The following is a 22,884-nucleotide window of genomic DNA, read 5'->3' as shown; positions in this document are numbered from 1 at the left end:
GCCTAGGTGGGTGGATCACCTGAAGCCAGGAGTTTGCGACCAGTTTGATGCCAGGCCAACTTGGCGAAACCCTGTCTCTACTAAAAATACAAAAAAATAGCTAGGTGTGATGGCACATACCTGTAGTCCCCGCTACTTGGGAGGCTGAGACAGGAGAATATCTTGAAACCAGGAGGCAGAGGTTGCAGTAAGCCAAGATCGCACCCCTCCACTCCAACCTGGGCAAGAGAGTGAGACTCTGTCTCAACAAAAACAAAAGAAACTGAAAAATCAAACAATTTGAGAAAATCCTGGGTTTAAAAAAGTTAAACAGGTCTCTACTACAGGACTTTGCAGATCCTTTTCAGATACTTTAATTTGTTAATGTAGTCTGTAAGTCAAGAAAGTAATTTGGCAGTAGCCGCGCAGAGTCAGTGCCCTTAGTACCCCGCTGGCACCTACCTTGACTCTCGCTGGCCGCACGAACCCGTTTGTGCTCGGTGTCATAGTGCACACGCCTTGCAAGCGACGGTGCCATGAGTCTGACTTCCGGTTCTAGCAGATTAGTTGAATGGATCACAGCAGTTACCATTGCTGCTGGGACAGCTGCAATTGGTTATCTAGCTTACAAAAGATTTTATGTTCAAGATCATCGAAATAAAGCTATGATAAACCTTCACATCCGGAAAGACAATCCCAAGGTAGTACATGCTTTTGACATGGAGGATTTGGGAGATAAAACTGTGTACTGCCGTTGCTGGAGGTCCAAAAAGTTCCCATTCTGTGATGGGTCTCACACAAAACACAAGGAAGAGACTGGAGTCAACGTGAGGCCTCTGATCATCAAGAAAAAAGAACTTTAAGCGGAGACTTTTGATGCTGCAAATCAACTTGTCGTGAAATTACCTGATTGTTTAATTAGAATGACCACCACCTCTGTCTAATTCACTTACCCTGGGTTCTAAATGTGGTATATTGCAAACTGCAGGTTTCACATTCATACATTTGCCTTACTTGTTGAAACATCGTGGTGCACATTTATTGAAACAAAACAAAACAAAACAAAAAAAGAGGAAAAACCAAAAAAAAAAAAAAGTAATTCACAAATTTACTATATCCCTTTTTGCCAAAGTACATATGAATCACTCTGAGAAACTGTTGAAAATTCATATTATCAAGCCCCTCAGAAGCAGCCCTGGAGCCTGTACTTTAACACCCCAGGTAGTTCAGATGCAGATGATCTACACACTGAGAAATACTGACATGAAATGTTTCCCTAACTAGGGTTCTTGGAACACACTTTGGGAAATGCAAATGCTGGTGCAAGGAATTAACTCAAGGTCAGTCCCCAAAAGTGTTTGTTTTGTTCCAATACATCACAGTTCTCATTCACGTTAATTTAAATAGCTTGTTTTGTTGTAGTTGCAAGATAACACCTGACTATTGAAAAAAAAGGCAAACTAGCAATAGAATTAAGAGAAGGCAACCAGCTATTGACAAGGAAACCCCTAGTAGAGCTAATAATGGCAGTGTCAAGGTTTCTGTTGTTTAGTTTATTTCTAAATATAATCCTCCAAATCAAAACAGACTTTCTCTAACATCTTTTTAAGCCACAGAAAGAAAAGAATACTTTATTTCAGGGATGGTAAATTTAAACCATCTTAGCACTTGGCAAGTTATGAGGTTTGGCCTCATAAGATTTTTGTGAATGTTGACTATTAACCACCAACACCTCTGAGCTATCAACAGTCAAGTACCAGAAAGCGAACACACCGATGGGATTTTGATTCTTTTGAATCAACAATATGTGAGATGGGTCATTGCTACAGTGAGCCAGGAATAAAATGTTAAATGTGTACTTCAGCTGTGTCAAATTGGAGAGTATTCCTAATATCTCAGTAGGACCTACTCCAGATTCATTCACTAATTAAGAAACACCACCTCACGGTGCACCATGGGGACATCACGTTGGTAAAATGAAATCAGTATTTAAAAGGGAGAAAGTACAGTGTTCCTAAAATGCAGAGTAACTATATCTTAACAGGGCTTTCTAGACACAGTGCTGTGGTTGAATATAGATAATAATCATTATCTGAGGATAATTAAAAGTTGGTTTTAAAAAATTATTTTAAAGTGGATCAGCTTAAACTTATTTTAAAAAGAAGGGGGAAATCTTGTAAAATGAGCAAGATTATTAACATCAGTTTATTTCGTCTGTCTTATGGCTTAAATTTTGGCTATAAGACATTTAACATTATACAGGATTGAATGTTTGAGTGAAGACAAATTTTGTGAATTCATTACAGAATATTTTTTATTTGACTTCTTGTCAAAGATAGTAACTACGGGCACTCAAATATTGTCTAAGAAGTTCCCCGTCTTATTTAATTTTGAAATCAGATATTATTAAGCTACAAGGGAGTCTTAAAGATCATAGAGTCTGTATTATCCAAAGACTTTTATTTATAAGTTATAGAAACCTAATGTGGATTCACCCAGTTTCTCATCCAACTAAAATACCAAATGCTCACATATATTAAGTCTTGTCTTTTTTTTTTTTTTTTTTTTTTGAGACAGGGTCTGTCTCGTTCTGTCACTCAGGCTGGAGTGCAGTGGAATGATCTTGACTCACTGTGGCTTCCACCTTCTGGGCTCAAGTGATCCTCCCACCTCAGCCTCCTGAGTAGCTACGACTTCAGATGCATGCCACCACACATGGCTAAATTTTTATTTTAATAATTTATTTATTTATTTATTTATTTATTTTGAGACAGAGTCTGCTCTGTCACCCAGGCTGGAGTGCAGCAGTGCAATCTCGGCTCACTGCAACTTCCGCCTCCCGGGTTCAAGTGATTCTCCTGCGTCAGCCTCCAGAGTAGCTGAGATCACAGGCATGCACCACCACACCCAGCTAAATTTTTTTTTTTTTTTTTTTGTATTTTTAATAGAGACAGGGTTCCACCATGTTGGTCAGGCTGGTCTCAAACTGCTGACTTCAGGTGATCCGCCCACCTCAGCCTCCCAGCGTGTTGGGATTACAGGCATAAGCCATTGCACCTGACCTAAATCTTTAATTTTTTGTAGAGACAGGATCTTGCTATGTTGTCCAGGCTGGTCTCAAACTCCAGAGCTCAAGCAATCCTCCTGTCTCAGCCTCCCAAAATGTTGAGAGTACAGGAATGAACCACCACACCAAGCTTGCCTCTATTTTCATTTGTCAATTATACCTCAATAAAGCCAAAGGAAAAATAAGAATCCCATTATTCTGTAACCCTCAGCTCTACTTTTCTTTTCGCTAGCATAGTTCTTGGGCAAGCCCTCCCCAAATGACCAAAACGGCTCTCCTGCTACTCCAGAACTATATTTTACCAGCATAGCAACAAAGTAAAAAGCAAAAGCCCCTTTCCCATAAGTTCAAGCCAGTGATGTGAAGGTAAGTGTTTAACTTTCCAGAAAGAAAAAAAAAAAAAATCTGGTTTATAACATTTGCCAATTTCCATGGTATAAATACTCCCACCCTGGCCAATTTCAACCTACCAACTTGATATCACTAAACATGGAGTTGGGAAGAGATGTGCAGTAGTCCATTCTGTAGTATTTCCACCATATAGAGTCAAAACACATAAATAACTCAAGATGATAGGTAATATAAGATATAGTAAAAGATACTTATAATAAAGTGTAAGATATAGATAAGGCAGCTGTGAGTTTGAAGTATTCACCTACCTTTGTTTTAAAATACTTTAATTGTAAGTTTATATAATCCAATTGTCAATAATGGCTGTGTTTAACAACTGATTGGCAAAACTTCTAGAAATTTAATAAATGGCTCTTGTGTACCAATATGAGCCAGCACACCACCAGCCCCGCAGAAATCCAGGAGGACAGCTCACAGGAGCCTGATCTGGGTCACATGGCTATTTTTAGATTCATCTCTGAGTCCAAGAGGCTGTGGTGCTCTGACTGGCCCACGCTGGCCATGTGTCTGGGATTGACTTAGGCTGTAGACACATTGACTGATGATGGGAGAGAGTGGCTCCACAACAGAAAACAACAGGGGGAAGAAGCTGGGCAGGCAAAATAGCATATGTCCATTTTAATGGTGGAAACACCTCACACAGAGGTAAGTGGGACAAACACAAACTTCACTGTCCACTTTGAGAGTAAAAGAAAATGCTATTAATTATTATGCTTGTGCCACAGACATAGAGCAAGATATATGGTCACACTATGAAGAAAGAATACTAGTCCCAGGTAGAATAACTGGCTGGCAGAGCCACACACGTCAAATGAACAGCACAGCCAGGGCTAGGGACCAGATTTTCAGATTATCAGTTCAGTACACTACATAGACCTCAATTGTAATGGTGTTCCATTTTTCTTTCTTTGGGATGGTTTTCAAATAGAAAATCCCCCTAAATGAAGGAAGAGAATATTGTTAGTGGTTGTGATCAGAACTCTTCTTTATTAAATTATGCATTGTGCTTTTTTAGATTATGTATTATGTATCGTGCGTTTAGTGGTTTTTTGGTTTTCACTTGATTGTTTTAGAGACTGGGCCTTGCTATGTTGTCCAGGCTAGAGTGCAGTGGCTGTTCATAGGCATGGTCATAGAGCACTGTGGTCTGCAGTTCCTGGGCTCAAGTGGTCTTCCTGCTTCAGCCTCTCAAGTAGCTAGAAATACAGGCACCATGCCACTGCACCTGGTTTGCATTTAATAGTTTCTTACCCAATGTTTTAACTCACCATATATTACTTATGGAATACAGAATTTTGAGGACAATTTGACAAAACTAACAGAAGCCTTCGAATTCCATATACACTTTGACCTAACAATTTAACTTCTGTGAACTAGTTTAAGAAAATAATCACAGATGTATTCAAATATTTTACTTTAAGGATGTTCACTGTAAATTATTAATAGGAGTAAAAAAACTGGAAATAATTTAAATGGTCAATAGACAAATGGTTAGATAAATCATAATATGTCAGTCTACTAAAGAGCCATAAAAATGATGTAGACAAAGAAAAAAGAAATTAAGTCCACAACATATGATCCCATTTTTTACAGGGGCAAAACATGTCTGAAAGGATAGGCCATACCAAAATATTAACAGTGACAATGTCTACATTGAACAAAAGTTGCTTTTGTATTTTTAAAGATTATTGCTTTTGTATCTTTTTAAAGATTATAAAATACCCAAGCCACTCAACTATTTTTTTTAACCATGCTCTGTTCATTGTAATATGTTGGCTTTCTCACTGCATTCGCCCTGGTTTAAAATAATTTCTAAACTATTTACTGGGGTGAGTTTACCTTGTGGCAAAAATAAAAGCGAAGGAGACAGTGTTAAAAATACATCTAAAGAAAAATCCATATGTAAGTATTCAGGATAAGAAGGCTGAATTCCCTGGCCTACAACTCTACCATTTTCAACTCTGTGTGCTGACTTTTTTACTAAGTTTGCTTAAAACTGCAAACTTTGGGAAACTGTTGTAAAACAACAGAAATAGATGTCAGCTCAGGTTATTTCCAAGAATCTCCCCTGCTTTCTCATGTAAAGGATGAATTCAGAGAGCCATGGGCTTTTAAGAATCCAGCAAAGTCTCACTGAGATTTGACAGAGCCTCCAAATACAGTTTATAAAAGAGTCAAAGGGCCTAATTTTTAAATTCATATGATCAGAGGAAATTGAAGGATAAAATTAAGTAAAGAATATGAAACAGAGAGGGGAACATCACAGTAAATGTTTTTCTTTAAAGTCATTTAAAGAGAAGTTTATGAATGTAAAGGTTTAAAAACATTTCTTTTGCAAGTCACAATGACTTTTTAAGCTATCCAAACTCATCTAACTGAAGACAAAATATTGTCCAAGCAACACACATGTCCAGGAGGCCCTGAAGATAGAAATCCACTTCCCCAGAAACATATTTATTTCACTCTTATAGCAACAGAAAGAGTGAAAGAAGAAACAAGGAAGCTTCAAGGCTCAGATTTTTAAGTTACAGCTATTGCATCAGAAAGAAGACTATACTTAGAAACTGAAAATACGGGGTTGGGTCCTGGCTCTGCAAATTACCAGCTGTAACATATATATATATATATATGTATGTTGTAGACACAGGGTCTCTCTGTGTTGACCAAGCTGATCTCAAACTCCTGGCCTCAAGCCATCCTCCCACCTCAGCCTCTCAAAGTGCCGGGATTGCAGGTGTAAGCCCATTCTGCCCTGCCTTCAGTCTATTACCTGGGAAAGATCATTTAACCAGTCTAAATCTCAGTATTTTGGTCTTAAAAATGCTAACAACTATACAGTTGTTATGAGCACAATGGCTGGTATATACCGTATTCTCAATAAATATTTGTTAAATGAGTTAATGATGTTTGTGAAATTACTTTGCAAGCTCTGCAGATAATCGTACACTCATGCACTTAACACCACTTGACCCAATAACATATATTACTTATTTATTTTGTGTGTATTCTACCTTCCCCAACTAAATGCAAGCTCCATAAGGGAAGGATTTTTTGTCTTTTCTGTTTAAGGACATATCTCCAGAAACTAGAACAGCTCCTTGCACATACTAGGCACTTAATAAATATTTGTTAAATAATGTTTTGTGTAAGTGCTTGTCACAAGCTAAGCCCTTAATCAATGATATCCAATATTATTATTCACCTGTAAAGCATTGTACGAATATTAAGAATTAAGCATTCCAGGCCAGACACGGTGGCTCATGCCTGTAATCCCAGCACTTTGGAAGGCCGAGTCGGGCAAATTACCTGAGGTCAGGAGTTCAAGACCAGCCTGGCCAACATGGCAAAACCCCACCTCTACTAAAAATACAAAAATCAGCTGCGCACCTGTAGTCCCAACTACTCAGGAGGCTGAGGCAGGAGAATCGCTTGTACCTGGGAGACAGGGGTTGCAGTGAGCCAAGGTCACACCATGGCAATCCAGCCTGGGTGACAGAGCAAGACTCTGTCTCAAAAAAAAAAAAAAATTGTGTATTCCCAAACATCCTGAATCATCCTCTTCTACCCTACTTCGTTTTAGCTTTAATATCATGCTAATCCTTCCTCACTAACTATATTACCAAGAACAATTTCTGAGAGCCTCCTGAAGTTAACCCATACGTATTTATCTCCTAAGATCCTTTCCCATAAATCAGTCCTTCGTGCCATTAATCACTTATGTTTCTGAATTGTTTTCACCTTCTAGAATTTAAAACAAAGGCCTTAGGGCAGAGATACGGAAATGGCAGTGAGAAGGATTATGTTTCAGGCTCCCTCTTCTCGTAGAATCTTGATAAGACTAAGGCATCTACAACAGAAAGAACTTTTTGGCTCTGAGTAACAAATGCTCCAGCACAGTGAACGCAATCTTCTCTTAACAGGAATTCTGTCCCAGTTTCTGTAGGCTGTTTGAACTGCACAGGTACACATGTTGGAATGAGAAAGCTAGAGAAGAATTTAAATAGACCAACTTCACTTTCATCAAGGAAGTTGATTCCCCTTTTCCCTGAGTGTAAGCTCCTATAGGGTAGGGATCTTTCTCCACCTGGTTCACAGCTCTATTATAGCAGCTAGCACAGAGCCTGTAACACACTGTCCTTCAATAAACAGTTGTGAAAAGAAATATTTGCGGAGTGAATTTGCTCTCTGATTAGATTTTGGAACGCAAAGAAGCTGCTCCTGGACAGTGGACAGACAGGTCTATGAGAAGGCCTGGAATCCAAGAGACAGTCATTATCTTAACAGAGTAGGATGGAGACGTAGTAAATGGGTGCATGGAAAGGGGAACGTTGGTTTGTTACTAAAGAGAAGAAAATATATCTGACAGGTTAATCATTCCTTAGAAAGAGCTGCCTGATGATGGTAGAGCCACATCTTTTTAGAGAGGCTGTATCTCCTAACCCAAGGCAAACATACATTCAAACGTAAGTCAGCCAATAAGAAGAATGTTGGTTTCTATGTTTTGAAAAACAGCTCCTAAAAATGTCAACCTCTCTTAACATAATTTGTTCTTTGTCACCTAGAATAACTACAGCTGAGAGGGAGGGGAAAAAAAGGCTAAAATCAAGTTTCCTCACTTGGTGCCTCAAAGCAGCTTCAATTTGACCTATTTTGGAAGGATTCATCAGAAAACACATTTTTGTTTCCCTCTCAGACAAGTACAGTTGTCTCAATGCATCTTTCGTGTGCATTGTAACTTTGACAGATCATTGAATAGGAGTTGGGAAACTCCGCTTACCAAAGAGACAAGGTACTTTTTAAAACACCTCATAGTTACTTAAAAAGCTTCTCTCATCTCAGAAGTTGCGACTTCCTGCGTTTCTCTCATTGTTGACACCTGGAGATGGTAATTAAAGTTAGTTCTGCTCTGTGCAGCAGAACTAAAAAAACTCTTAAAAAACAATGTAACTTTCAGACTTCTGAGTGTAAAAAGAATATAAAGTTGCATTTCCTTTCAAAAGCAGTGCAACAGGCTCCTAATAAAGACTCCATAGAGATTTCCTGTAAAGCAAGCAGCTGTGAAAAGGCCTAGCATTTACTGCCATGTGACAGTGATGCAAATTAAAATGAAGCTCTAGACTGGGCACGGTGGCTCACACCTGTAATCCCACCACTTTGGGAAGCTGAGCTGGGCAGATGACTTGAGGTTGGGAGTTCGAGACCAGCCTGGCCAATATGGTGAAACCCATCTCTACTAAAAATACAAAAAGTAGCTGGGCATGGTGGCAGGCACCTGTAATCCCAGCTACTTGGGAGACTGAGGCGGTAGAATCGCTTGAACCTGGGAGGCAGAGATTGCAGTGAGCTGAGATCGTACCACTGCACTCCAGCCTGGGTGCGACAGAGCGAGACTCTGTCTCAAAAAAAAAAAAAAGAAGCTATAAATGATACACCTTGTTAACGTGCTGCAATTCTTTATCAACACTGTGGAAACTGAAATGTTTCCTTTATCCTTAACTTCCTTGAAACGACGACCCAAATCCCCTTAATACATAAGCAGGAATGGGCAGGATTTCTACAGGGGAAAAAAAAAAAAAAAAGGAATTCAGCTTTGGAGTGCATGATATATAGTAAATACCAGGTACATTTTTGCTTTATCTAGACAACCCTGGGACACTGCCCTTGGCCCCCTGCTCCGCAATGCTGTTCACTTGCCTTGCAGCTAACAGAATCCTCTACTTTCCTGACAGGCAATATACCCAGACCAGGCTTCGGGACGTTGAGGCACTAGGTGCTAAGATCTAAGCTTCTCCCAACTAAATGAACTGTTCATTTAAAATTTAACATCTTCCCATGCATAGTTTGTACTTCACATAGCGAATCCTCACCATAACATTGTGAAGTTTGAATTATTAACTCCTTAACATGAGAAACAGGAGTAGAGAAGTTATGACTTGATGGCACAGATAAACAATGGCCAAATTGAGACTTTTTGAAAAAATGATTTCTGTTTACAGTGTCAAAGCTCCTTTCACTATACCATAGTTGTCTCTGAGAAAATCTTTATATAAACCCACAGGTCAGAATATCCAGCAGATGAACTGGCTAAATCCAAATACAGAAATAACCTGTTATAGCGAATTCTTGCTCCTTTGTTTTTCCACATCATTTTTCATGTCATCACCTACCCTTGTTCCCAGTCGTTGCAAAGTCCTGAGTAAAAGTGGAGTAGAAGAGTAGAAGATTAACTTTGGAATTGTTTTAGCGTTTTTGTGTTTTATATTAAACATCATTTAAGTAAGGCTAATTTTTTTAACTTCTTTAAAGAATTCCCTCCATCCCTTTTTATTTAAATGTAAATTGCAAAATAAAATCACTAACTCGATTGATTATTCCTCAGATACCTGTGGGCCATGAAATCAATTATTCATCATTCTGTGAGAGTGGCCCACCAAAAGAATAAAGTAAAACAAAATTAAATACCATTGGGTTTCATACCAATTATTCCCTTTTGAATTACAATCCTTGCAATTAAATCACATCAAAATGAAACAGTGAATGGACTAATTGCAGGTCTAAGTTAACAATGCACAAGGTTTGTAACCTGCAGAGTCCTTGTCACAGGCAATGACAGCTACCACTGTCATTTTTTTTTTGGTTTTTGTTTTTTGTTTTTTTTGAGACGGAGTCTCGCTCTGTCGCCCAGGCTGGAGTGCAGTGGCTGGATCTCAGCTCACTGCAAGCTTCGCCTCCCGGATTTAGGCCATTCTCCGGCCTCAGCCTCCCGAGTAGCTGGGACTACAGGCGCCCGCCACCTCGCCCGGCTAGTTTTTTATATTTTTTAGTGGAGACGGGGTTTCACCATGTTAGCCAGGATGGTCTCGATCTCCTGACCTCGTGATCCGCCCGTCTCGGCCTCCCAAAGTGCTGGGATTACAGGCTTGAGCCACCGCGCCCGGCCCTTTTTCGTTTTTTTGTTTTTGTTTTTGTTTTTGTTTTTCTGTAGCCATGACTCTCATCAAAACACAAGGATATTTCAGTAATTGCTGACTTTTTTTCCTCAAAGATCATGTGTAATTAGTTCAGATGGAATATTTAACTTTGGATAGACTATTTAATTGTTAGAAGTTTCTAGGAGAGCACTTTTAACTTATAACACAATTTTGGAGGAAAACTTCTATGCTTTATGGTGTGAGATTTTTTTGGCTCAGTTTTTCAAGACCCACGTCTGCGTTTTGTTGCATGTTGGAAAGCTTCCTGTCCTTTGGAGAGTAGGGCTTTGATTTGGAATGCGTAGCTGGCTTCAGAGAGCCACGATCTGCCCCAGCTGTTGGAGGAGCTGAAGATAAAGGGAATCAACAAGCAGCCAATCATCCAAGCCAGCCACCTGCTCGCCGTGGATACTGGTGTCCCCACAACTATTTACGTAGCCTCCGTCCTCCTAACGCTCCTTCACAAGATGGCAGAGACCGAAGCAGGTGACGCCCCAACTGAGAACCCAGCTCCCGCCACTGAGCAGAGCAGTGCTGAGTTACACCAGGCACCTTCACCATCAGCAAGGCAACCTAGAGAATTAATGACCACTCAAAAACAACAAAGAAAAAAGCAGACCTCGATCTTACCAGCATCAAAGAAACATCCGAGGAAGAAAGTGGAAGACTAACCAAGATTTGGACATTTGAATGTTTACTATTATTCTTTAAGAAAATAACAACTGCAAAAGGGAAATGACAGCAAATTTTTCCAGTGAGCTGAGACACTGGGAATGCCTGCACAGAAGACAAGACAGCGACCTCCCCAGTTTTCAGCAACCTTAGGGTTTTTTTTCCCCCCTGTTTTTTGCTGTTTTGGTTACGTAAGTTGAAAGAAGAAATATGTTAATTCAAAGAAGAAATATTAATACCACCTCAGGAGAACCCCAACCAAAAAAATTTGAAATATATAGCAAAGGCTTTATTTTATTTTATTTTATTTTTGTGTGTTCATTTTGTATGCTGGTGCTAAACTTCCAAGTGTTCTGATTTAAAAAGAAATTTTATACCCTTCTTATTTATTTCTGGGATGTGGGGAGAATACATTTGTACTTTCTTATGTGACTTTCTTTGAAAATGTGCAGTAAGGCCGGGCGCGGTGGCTCACGCCTGTAATCCCAGCACTTTGGGAAGTGGAGGCTAGTGGATCACCTGAGGTCAGGAGTTCGAGAACAGCCTGGCCAACATGGTGAAACCCGAAACCCTCTCTCTACTAAAAAAATTACCTGGACATGGTGGTGCACGTCTGTAATCCCAGCTACTCTGGAGGCTGATACTCTGGAGGTTGAGGCAGGAGAATCGGTTGAACCTGGGAGGCAGAGGTTGCAGTGAGCCGAGATCACACCACTGAATTCCAGCCTGGACAACAGAGTGAGACTCTGTCTCATAAAAGAAAGAAAGAAATAAAGAAAATGTGCAGTAAGAAGTTCCTCAGAAATAAAATATTTGCCCTTCAGAGGAAAAAGAAAAGCATTTTACATATATTTACATATATTAAGCTATTTGTACCTGAAAGCAGTCATGTAAGGTAGTGCTAAAGTATGCTCCTGGGTGACAGGCAAAATGGATTCCCCATGGCTAAGGTGCTCAGAATTAAAACAGTACCAGGTGGTCATAGCTGGGTGAAGGAGCTGTCACATACTCTGTGTTATCAGAAAGACGTTATAAAATGTCACAGGATCTCCCTTTCTGAAATCAAGCTAAACAAGTTCCAATTGTCATTGTCAGAATAAACTGTGGCTAGAAAAACCACTACTACCCCAGCCCCACTTCCAACCATTTGAAAGAAACATCTGACAGAGACGTCTGGTTTTAGACTTGGAAACCAACCAATCGAAGCTCACTAGTCCCAGCCAATCAGGGTCTCAGCTGTAACAACCAATCAGAACTAAGAAAGTGTCAGTCTTTCATTTGCATAAACAGACTTGATTGGGAACCTTGGCAGGAACTGACTGGATTTTTTGTTTTTTGGTTTCTGGTTTTCGTGGGTTTTTTTAGATGGAGTCTCGCCCTGTTGTTGGCCAGGCTGGAGTGCAATGAGTGATCTCGGCTCACTGCAACCTCCGACTCCTGGGTTCAAGCAATTCTCCTGTCTCAGCCTCTCAAGTAGCTGGGATTACAGGCGAGTGCCATCATACCCGACTCATTTTTTTTTTAATCTTTAATAGAGACGGGGTTTCACCATGTTGGCCAGGCTGGTCTCGAACTCCTGACTTCACAATCCGCCCACCTCAGCCTCCTAACGTGCTGGGATTACAGGCGTGAGCTGCCGCGCCCAGCTGTGGTTTTTGTTTTTTGAGAGATGTGTCTTGCCCTGTTGTCCAGGCTGGAGTGCAGTGGCACAATCGTAGCTCACTCTAGCCTCGAATTCCTTTGCTCAAGTAATCATCCTGCCTCAGCTCTTTGAGGAGGAAGAGGAGGAGAAGGAGGAGGAGAAGGAGGAGGAGGAGGAACACAAAGAGATTTTAGGTTACTCAACTGACTGTATAGAGAAATCAAGCCCAAGCTCTGAGGCTCAAGAGTCCTGGTTCTTAATGCCTTTTGTGCCTACTCCAGCATAGAACAAGAAAAACCCCTGGGGGTTTCATGCTCAGGAAATGCTGAGAGGACCACAGAGGCCTAGGTTCTGAACGGACTGTGCCAGAGTTTTGGGTGCAGAGTCCTGGGGACTGGAGGCAGTGGTTATCAGCAGTGGTAACCAATAGATGGGGCAGATTCAAGTGCATAAGAAAAGCCAGTGTCAAGACGTTGCATTAACTTCAATAGATGCAAGAAAGGCTGAGGCGAATACATAGGATGGGGCAGGACAAGACAGTTCACCAGGACGGGATGCTCACTCTGCTGCAACTGAATACCATGCTGCAAAGGTGCCGTAGGAGGATGCCCTTGAGAATGGTAAGGAGGAACCACTAAGACAAGACATCATTTCAAGTAGAAGAAACTCCTATACCCTTAATCAGTAAAATCAAGTGTTTCCTTCCTTAAGGAAGCATGGAAGCTGGAGACCGAGATCACTAGTTCATGTGGTAAAAAAATAAATTTGCAGGCTTATGTCTGCCCAAGGTTTTCCACTCTCTGTTCTCTCTTTCTGGAATGTTCTACCCAGGTCTTTATAGTCTTTCCCTGGCTTCATTTGGATGTCTGTTCAAATGCCACTGCTCAGAGAGATCCCCACTGCTTCCATGCCCTTTCTCTGCTACAATATACAAATCATTCCCTGTAATCACTTTGTTCATTAATCTATCCCTCAACTAGAATGTATGCTCTGTGAGGATAAGGACTTGTCTCCTTTACTGCTTTATCCTCGATGCTTAAAACTGTGGTGAATGCACAGTAAATGCTTAGCAAATATCTGAATAATGTATTCATGTCAACCACACTGCACTCACATTTAGAATGATAGTGCTAGAAGGGAACATAGAATTCAATCTGGTGGCTCCAAAATGATTTTTTTTCTTTTAATCGGCAGTGAATATTATTTAAAGACTGTGGTAAAAGCAGAAAAAGTCCTAACAGGTCTGCTTGTGCCCTGGAAGTGGGGGATAGGGCACTTTCTAGGAAAAGTTTTAGAAAACTGTTTAGAGACCACTTATCTAGACTAACTGCTTCATTTTTCAATTGAGGATATTGAAACCCAGAGAGGTTAGATAATTTGCTGAAAGTCACTAAGTCCAAAGTTAGTTAATTTTCATGAGCTTCAGTCTAAATGAACACCGGCCGGGCGCGGTGGCTCAAGCCTGTAATCCCAGCACTTTGGGAGGCCGAGACGGGCGAATCACAAGGTCAGGAGATCGAGACCATCCTGGCTAACGCGGTGAAACCCCGTCTCTACTAAAAAATACAAAAAACTAGCCGGGCGAGGTGGCGGGCGCCTGTAGTCCCAGCTACTTGGGAGGCTGAGGCAGGAGAATGGCGTAAACCCGGGAGGCGGAGCTTGTAGTGAGCTGAGATCCGGCCACTGCACTCCAGCCTGGGCGACAGAGCGAGACTCCGTCTCAAAAAAAAAAAAAAAAAAGTCTAAATGAACACCATATTTGCGAGTTACTTCTTTTGCACCAGGCAGAGTAAAGATTCTGGTTCCAGAAGTAAGACCATTGTTTAGATTTCATGTGATGTAAACTACCCTGCCTGCAGACTCCAAGGGTCATGAAATTTCTTGAATATTACAAATCCAGGCTCCAGGTGAAGAACGCCATTTCTTAGTTTTCTGATCTAACAACTAAAATTTGGCAAACCAGCTAATGGTATGATGTGAGTTTACCTTCTGAAGGAAATCAAAATATTTTTCCCCAAAATATATTTCTTTGACATATTTTGAGATGGCGATCAGAGAGCCAGCAAAATGAGGTAACAGCCTCCAAACCTGTCTTTTGCTAGCCAGAAGATGGATACTTTAAATTGTAACTGCCCAGTGGATTCACCTTGCCGGCTACCTAGACAGAGCTGATTTATCAAGACAAGGGAACTGCAATGGAGAAAGAGTAATTCACGCAGAGCTGGCTGTGCAGAAAACCAGAGTCTTATTATTACTCAAATCTGTCTCCCCGAGCATTCAGGAATCAAAGTTTTTTTTTTTTTTTTTTGAGACGGAGTCTCGCTCTGCCGCCCAGGCTGGAGTGCAGTGGCCGGATCTCCGCTAACTGCAAGCTCCGCCTCCCAGGTTCATGCCATTCTCCCGCCTCAGCCTCCTGAGTAGCTGGGACTACAGGCGCCGGCTACCTCGCCCGGCTAATTTTTTGTATATTTAGTAGAGACGGGGTTTCACCGCGTTAGCCAGGATGGTCTCGATCTCCTGACCTTGTGATCCGCCCGCCTCGGCCCCCCAAAGTGCTGGGATTACAGGCGTGAGCCACAGGGATCAAAGTTTTTAAAGATAATTTGGTGGGTTGGGACTTGGGAAGTGGGGAGTGCTGATTGGTCAGGTCGAAGATGGAATCATAGGGGTCGCAGTGAGTTTTTCTCGCTGTCTTCTGTTCCTGGGTGGGCTGGCAGAACTGGTTGGGCCAGATTACCAGTATGTGTGGTACCAGCTGATCCATCCAGGGCAGGGGCTGCAGAATCTCTCCAGCACTGATCTTAGGTTTCGCAATAGTGATGTTATCCCAGAAGCAATTTAGGGCGGTTCAGACTCTTGGAGCCAGAGGCTGCATGACTCCTAAACTGTAATTTCTAATCTTGTAGCTAATTTGTTAGTCTTGCAAAGGCAGACTGGCCCCCAGACAAGAAGGGGGTCTTTTCGGGAAAGGGCTGTTATCAATTTTGTTTCAGAGTCAAATCATGAACTGAATTCCTTCCCAAAGTTAATTTGGCCTACGCACAGGAATGAACAAGGACAGCTTAAAGGTTAGAAGCAAGATGGAATCGGTTAGGTCTGATTTCTTTCACTGTCATTAATTTCCTCAGCTATAATTGTGCAAAGGCGGTCAAATATTGCATCTATAGATAATCCGTGTTGATGAAGCCAGGCCTTCCCTTGTCTACATCCAGCAAAGATTAAATGAGAGTCTGACATCTCGAAAGGCCTAAGAAAACAGTTACTACTTCATCTATCTGAGGGCTGCTACTGGTGAAGTGTCATTTACATAATAAGACCCCTTTGCTAGCCAAGTCTCTCCTCTTCCTCCCATAACCTGTCTTGCAGCTAACACCTGACTTGCATGGCCAAAAACCATATGCTGTTTTTGGCCATGCACCAAGCCTCCATTCTCTCTATAACCTCAAGATGGTATACAAGCTTCTGCAACACACTAGGGGGTTGGGTCTTCATTCTGAAGTCTCCCCATCTACAGCACACACATTAATAAATTAGCATGCCTTTCTCCAGTTAGCCTACCTTTTGTGAGTTTTTTTTTGTTTTTTTTCCCGCAAACCTATCCCTTTACTCCTAGAGTTTGGCTTAGTTGGTAGGGTCAAAGTTCCACTCTTCTGGAAGCTACATATAAGAGAATTCATTTGTTTGATCTCTTTCCTCCCAGAAACAGTGCTTTCCTTTGACTTTGTCTGTCATAAAGAAGGGCACTGGTTGAGGCTCCCTCTGTTCTTGTTCCATGTCCCTGAGTGTTTGACTTGTGACCAAATGGAAGCACTCTCTCCTGGTCTCAGGCATCCAGGGAACATGATTTTCAGACCATGTTAGGTGGTCAGTCTGAAAATGACCTGGAACCCAAGATTTTCATTCTGAAGATACGATGTTTTTGGGATAGTTTGTCTTAAGATGTTCCAACCCTACAGGGCTTATGTCATCTCAATTCTTGTTGCCTGGTTGGTGCCAGAAAAGTCCAATTCCAGGAAGGCACACGGGGTGTCTCAGATTAACAGGTCTGTGACTGGTGTCCCCCTACAAATTTGTGGATTACTGGAGGCAAACACCGTCCTTAAACATCTGTCACAACAAATGCCTTTTGCTGTCTTAGCCTAATCCTGGTGTCAGAGGCATATGAACCAGAGCAACTCCATCTTGAATAGGGGCTAGGTAAAATAAAGCTAAGACATGCTGGGCTGCATTCCCAGATGGCTAGGCATTCTAAGTCACAGGATGAGATAGGAGGTCAACACAAAATATACAAGATCATGAAGACTTTGTGGATAAGAAAGGTTGCAGTAAAGAAGCCAGCCCACCAAAACCAAGATGGCAACAAGAGTGTCCTCTGGCTGTCCTCACTGGTTGCCTCACTCCCACCAGCGTCATGACAGTTTACAAATGACATGGCAATGTCAGAAATTTACCCTATATGGTCTAAAAATAGGAGGCATGAATAATCCTCCCCTTGTTTAGCATATAATCAAGAAATGGCCACAAAAATGGGCAACCAGCAGTCGAGGCTGCTCTGTGTGTGGAATAGCCTTTTTTTTTTTTTTTTTTTTTTGAGACAGAGTCTCACTCTGTCACCCAGGCTGGAGTGCAGTGGCATGACCTCAGCTCACTACAACCTCTGCCTCCCAGGTTCAAGCTATTCTCCTGCCTCAGCCTCCCTAATAGCTGGGACTACAAGCGTATGCCACCACGCCCAGCTAATTTTTGTATTTTTATTAGAGATGGGGTTTCACCATATTGGCCAGGCTGGTCTCGAACTCCTGACCTCATGATCCACCCGCCTCGGCCTCCCAAAGTGCAGGAATTACAGGCGTGAGCCACTGTGCCTGGCTGGAATAGCTATTCTTTTATTCCTTTACTAATAAACTTCCTTTCACTTTACTCCACGGACTCACCCTGAATTCTTTCTTGGGCGAGATCCAAGGACTGCCTCTTGGGGTCTGGATCCAGACCCCTTTCTGGTAACACTGGAAGTAGTTTTTTTTTTTTTTTTTTTCCGGCAGGGTAGGAGGGTCTTTGGGATTGCTTCTTCTATGCCCACTCCAGGAAGCACCATTTTTTCTAAACTTGGAAAATTATATCCTGGGCTTTCCGTAAAAAGGCAATTGGATTGAGTTGCTATTGGAATAAATACACCATTGGAAATTTAATTGTCACTGGCCAGAAGATGGATACTTTAAATTAGACTCCTAAATTTAAAAAGAAAAAAAAAACAAAAAACAAAAAAACAGAGATCTCTTATTCTAAATAATTGATGGGAAAATCAAATTAAAAGAAAGACACATAATAGTGTCATGGCTAGCCTTAGAAATTCTTGTGACCAAATTAAATAGTAAAACGCTGACCTAAAACAAAGTTAAAATCCTTTGTAAGCTCTAACTGCCTGCTTTGGATCCCTGCAGGATTAACAATGAGGGCTGCTTCACCTTGTAATACAAAAGTTAAAAGGTTCCTAAAAAGCAGGAAACTATTAACTATTAGACTACCACACAGCTTGGATTAGATTTCCAATAAGGGAACCTGTCCTTTTTTGTTTGTTTGTGTGACTTTTGACTTTTTGGGATGCCCATTCACCTATTTGGAATCACCTCATGCATCCTTGGTTAAGTCATATTCTTGGTTCCCTTGGGAGGGTGTCTTTGGCAAAAATAATAATCATCATCATAATAAAATAAAAATTCAAAAGCCTGAAATATCGGCTGTTTTTCCCAGCTAAAATCTGAGAATAAGGCCGGGCACAGTGCCTCATGCCTGTAATCCCAGCACTTCGGGAGGCCAAGGTGGGTGGATCGCCTGAGGTCAGGAGTACGAGACTAGCCTAGCCAAAATGGTGAAACTCCGTCTCTATTAAAAATACAAAACTTAGCTGAGCATGGTGGTGCATGCCTGTAATCCCAGTTACTTGGCAGGCTGAGGGAGGAGAACTGCTTGAACCCGGGAGAATTGCTTGAGCCGAGATCACGCCACTGCCCTCCAGCCTGGGCGACAGAGCGAGACTCCATCTCAAAATAAATAAATAAATAAATAAATAATCTAATAATAAGAGATTTTAAGGTAACTTTTTAAAGGCTGTATGGTTAACAGTTGACTTAATTAAAAGCTAATATTCAAACTATTTATAGGCATAGGTATATTTTAAAGGATTTTTGGTGTATTTTAAAGGACTTTTGACTTTTTCCCGTTTGTATCCTGTTTTTAAAATTTTTTTCTCAATTGACTGAAATTTTTTTTTAAGTGTGTTCCTGGTCCCTCTGTTCACTTCCTTTCTTAAGAATTGTTTTCCCATTTACTTATACTGCTCCCTGCTCTTTCTCTCCCTTTGCCATCTTCGGTACCACATGAAAAGATCTATGGGGACATCTAATGACTCAGATCCCTTACGGAACACAGAAAAAGGCATCACTCACCCCATTTTAGGGTTCTCCTGTCTTCCTGTAGAGTCTAAAGAGTTGTGGACAGATTCCTCTCAGCTCTAAAACTCTGCGCTCTTTTGTATTGTATTACCTGATCTCTTGGGCTTTTGGGAGTAGCAGAGATTACTTTTTACTGAGAGAACACTTGCCCTTTGTGTCTATGATGACTGCAAGTCCCTGGCAAGAGCTACAGTTTTAGAGGTGACTGACAGCAGTCATTTACAATAAATGATTATTATGACAGGGGGCTACTTATATTTTTTTTCATGTTTCAATAAGAAAGGCACATTCTAAACATTTAGAGAAATGTCTCTGTAGCACAGTGCACTGGTGACAGCATTGCATGGCCCTGCCCATGGTGTTTTACCCTTTTGGAGGACCCAGGATTCAGTGCAAGGGTGAGATCATTGGTTTTTAAAGGGTTAAATGTTCTGTCTTCCAACTACACCTGCTTTTCACGTATTTAAAATATCAGGCCCTAAAAACTGCAAATGCATTGTTGGCCCTGTTCCTTAATGGGCTCTGCCATGAGCTCAGTGGTCTAGTTTGAAAACGGAACTAAATTAACAGCTATCTACTGAAATGAAATTGTTCTCTTTAAATAATCCTATGGTAAATTCCTATCATTTTGTGTTACTTTGGCTTCTTTCTTCTTCTTCTTTTTTTTTTTTTTTCTTTTTCTTTTTTTAGTAGAGATGGGTTTTCACCATGTTGCTCAGGCTGGTCTCAAACTCCTGACCTAAAGTGATCTACCTGCCTCAGCCTCCCAAAGTGTGGGTATTACAAGCATGAGCCACTGTACCTCGTCTATCTTGGCATTCATTTTTAATCTTCCTCTAACACAAACAAACTCCTTATTGAAAAAGCTTAAATTATCTCTGTGTATGTGCTTTGAGATATAAATTGCTACCTGGTTTTCTCTAAAACTCAATAAGGGTTTCTCGGGATAAACCTTAACCTTTTCCATTTACAAAGGCACAGTTTGCCTCCCGCTGTCCTTTTAAATTAGTGAGTTTTACTATTCTCATGGCTAAAATTCTAAAATCAAAACTGTAAAGCTTTTATTGATGTCTGTCTATGGTTTTATGTGTACATGTGTATTGTCCTGTTTGTATACTATCTATATGGTACCAAATTGATTTATAAATAAATGAGCACTCATAAATTAGGTAAATAAGCTTAAATGCTGTTTAAGTTCACATGATTTTAATAATCTTTGGCAAATAGTTTGTTAAATTGTTGATAAAATAAAAACATCTTTAGGATATAATTTAGACAATTTTGTCTGGGTCTATTGGTCAGACAGGTTTATACCGTCTCTGATAAAGGCTTTAAGGTCATAAAACTGTTGCTTCTATGCTATTTTTAACACTTGAATAATTTGTGAGCTTACGTCTTTGAATTTGAGACTTTAGATTCTGAGGTCTAGATAAGTGACCATGGTGAGGTGTGGGGACAACACTTAGACCCTTTCCTCCCTGGCCCAGCTATGCCTCTTGGCCATGCTGAGAGGGATCCTCTGAGCATTGTCTTCACAGCTCTGTCTTTTGTCCTGGACATTACATCTGGTACATAACTAAAATTGCTTACTGCTGAGGCTTTTCATCAAAAATAAGGGTTATTAAGAGTAAACATTTAATGTATGTAATTAAAACTATTAGATATAAGAGAAACAATTCCATATGCAAAGTATATAAAGAAAGTAGGAAGGACTTTTGGTTGAAAAGAAAAGTTATATAAAGGCATGAGAATGTGGTTTTTGTTACAGGGAAAGTAACAAAATTTACTTGGCTTCTAAAAGTTGGTTTTAGCTTTTAAAAGTTGGTTTATATTAAAGAAATTTACAAATCAATAAAACTAAATGGATATAAAAAGTTGGAGAAAGTGAGAAAAATTGTGAGATGCTATAAAAGGTTTATAAAAATCTTATCTCGTGGTTAAAACTGATTGAGATTGGCTATAATTGCTTATAAGGTTTTATTAAAATTAGCTTGAACATTAATTATACACTAACACAAAGGTAGAATTTGGGTTTCTTTTTTGAACAAGATTTTTGTATAATATTAATAAGCGATAGTAAAATATTTTTGTTTAAATTTTTATTAGACTACAAGAAAAAAAGAGGGGAGAGAGGGAGAGACAGATTTTTGTCTCCCTTATGGTGTCTTTGTTAGGTTTTATAATTGGGAAACTGAGTGTCCTCTCTGTCAAAGAGTAACATGTTTTGCTTTTTGAAATGTTTACATGATCACTTAGCTAAATGAATGACTATTATTTTATAATGATCTGTGATCCTATTTTGAGCAAGTGTTTTAAACTTTTGATATTTGAAAAACTTTCCTAAATCAACATTTCAAATTCTAAATTCAGTTTTTTTAACCTCAGACTAACTTTGTGTATATTACATCCCCTGGAAGTTCAAACAAGCTATATTAGGCTTATTTAGTATGCTAAAATCATACAGGAAGCATTGTCAAATATGAAATGGTGCTTAACTTTCTTTGCATTATATTTGTGTAAATACATTATTAATATATATTCCAAAATTATATGAGATTTCTAAAATTCTGATATATTTTAGTATATGTTAATAATAATTATGATTATTATGTTAAATTATTGCATGTCATAGAAATAACCAAGTGTCCTTGTCAAATGTCTTTAGCCATATTCTAAGACTTTTGTCATCCGCAGACAAGTATTGTTTTACTATGATTCTTCTCAAAAAGTGGCTTATAATCAGCTACAGTATAAAATTGCTTCTTTAAGAAAATTTGTGGAAAAGGCTCTGACAAATACCTTTATTCACGTTTCTGATAGCTTTAGAGATTATACCACTGGAATAAATAAAAACTTCCAGCATTCATGAGAATTGCTAGCCCAGCATCAAGCAAAACAAGAATTAATTACATGGGACTGAACTAATAGAGGACTAAAATGATGTTTTATGATTTCTTTTGTTTGAAACACTGCTTTTTTTTTAATGTCTTTCAAGGTCAAGAAAACTTGTTTTTCTTTTCAGCTATTCATAGCTTACAACAAATTGGGTAAAGTACATTTTGTGAGCCAAACCTGAAGCTTTTATATTTCTCTCTACCTGATTTCTCCAGAATTTGGAAACTATATTTTTAATTTATAGCAATATGGTTATTTGCATAAATTCAATAAAAATCTGTTGTATTTATGTTTGTTTGTTTGCTTCTGTAACAGGACACAATTGGAGATACTGGTTACTTTACAAAGCATTTAACTGGAATGGCATATTTTCCATAATGACCAGACTGCTTTGAGGAATTAAGGTTGACTTATAAAGCTCAAAAAAAGCTTCTTGGAAAGGCTGGCCTGGTACGTTGTCTACTAGGTTCCTTTACAAGGTCCCTGACCTTTGGTAAGTAAGGAATGTCACTTTCTGACAGTCCCAGGAACTTCAAATTATTTGAGTACTTTGAGAAAAGAGGAATTCACCAAATTCATACAGATACTGCAATAGTCTGATGGCAAATCCTTGGCATGGCTTCTAGCCTTAAGGCTTTTAAAAGTCTAATCTGAGATTCCTTATGAAAAAGTTCCAGCAAAGTGAGTCTTAAAGGAGTTTATATGCAGCCTGAATGACATAGTGAGAACCGCATCTCTAAAAGAAGAAGAAAAATAAATAAAAATAAAAAAGCCTATGTAGCCAATCACAATTCT

The 22,884-nt window shown here is 39.9% G+C and overlaps 1 pseudogene; it reads left to right on the top strand.

Annotated features, from left to right (window-relative positions):
• Positions 1 to 226: 226 nt before the first annotated feature.
• LOC110740666 lies at positions 227 to 2,520 on the top strand (annotated as a pseudogene).
• The last annotated feature ends 20,364 nt before the right edge of the window (positions 2,521 to 22,884 follow it).

The sequence above is a fragment of the Papio anubis genome, chromosome 9, assembly GCF_008728515.1.
Source record: "Papio anubis isolate 15944 chromosome 9, Panubis1.0, whole genome shotgun sequence".
NCBI lineage: Eukaryota > Metazoa > Chordata > Mammalia > Primates > Cercopithecidae > Papio > Papio anubis.
Note: the sequence above shows the minus strand (reverse complement) of the source record. Positions and strands in the feature narration are given on the sequence as shown.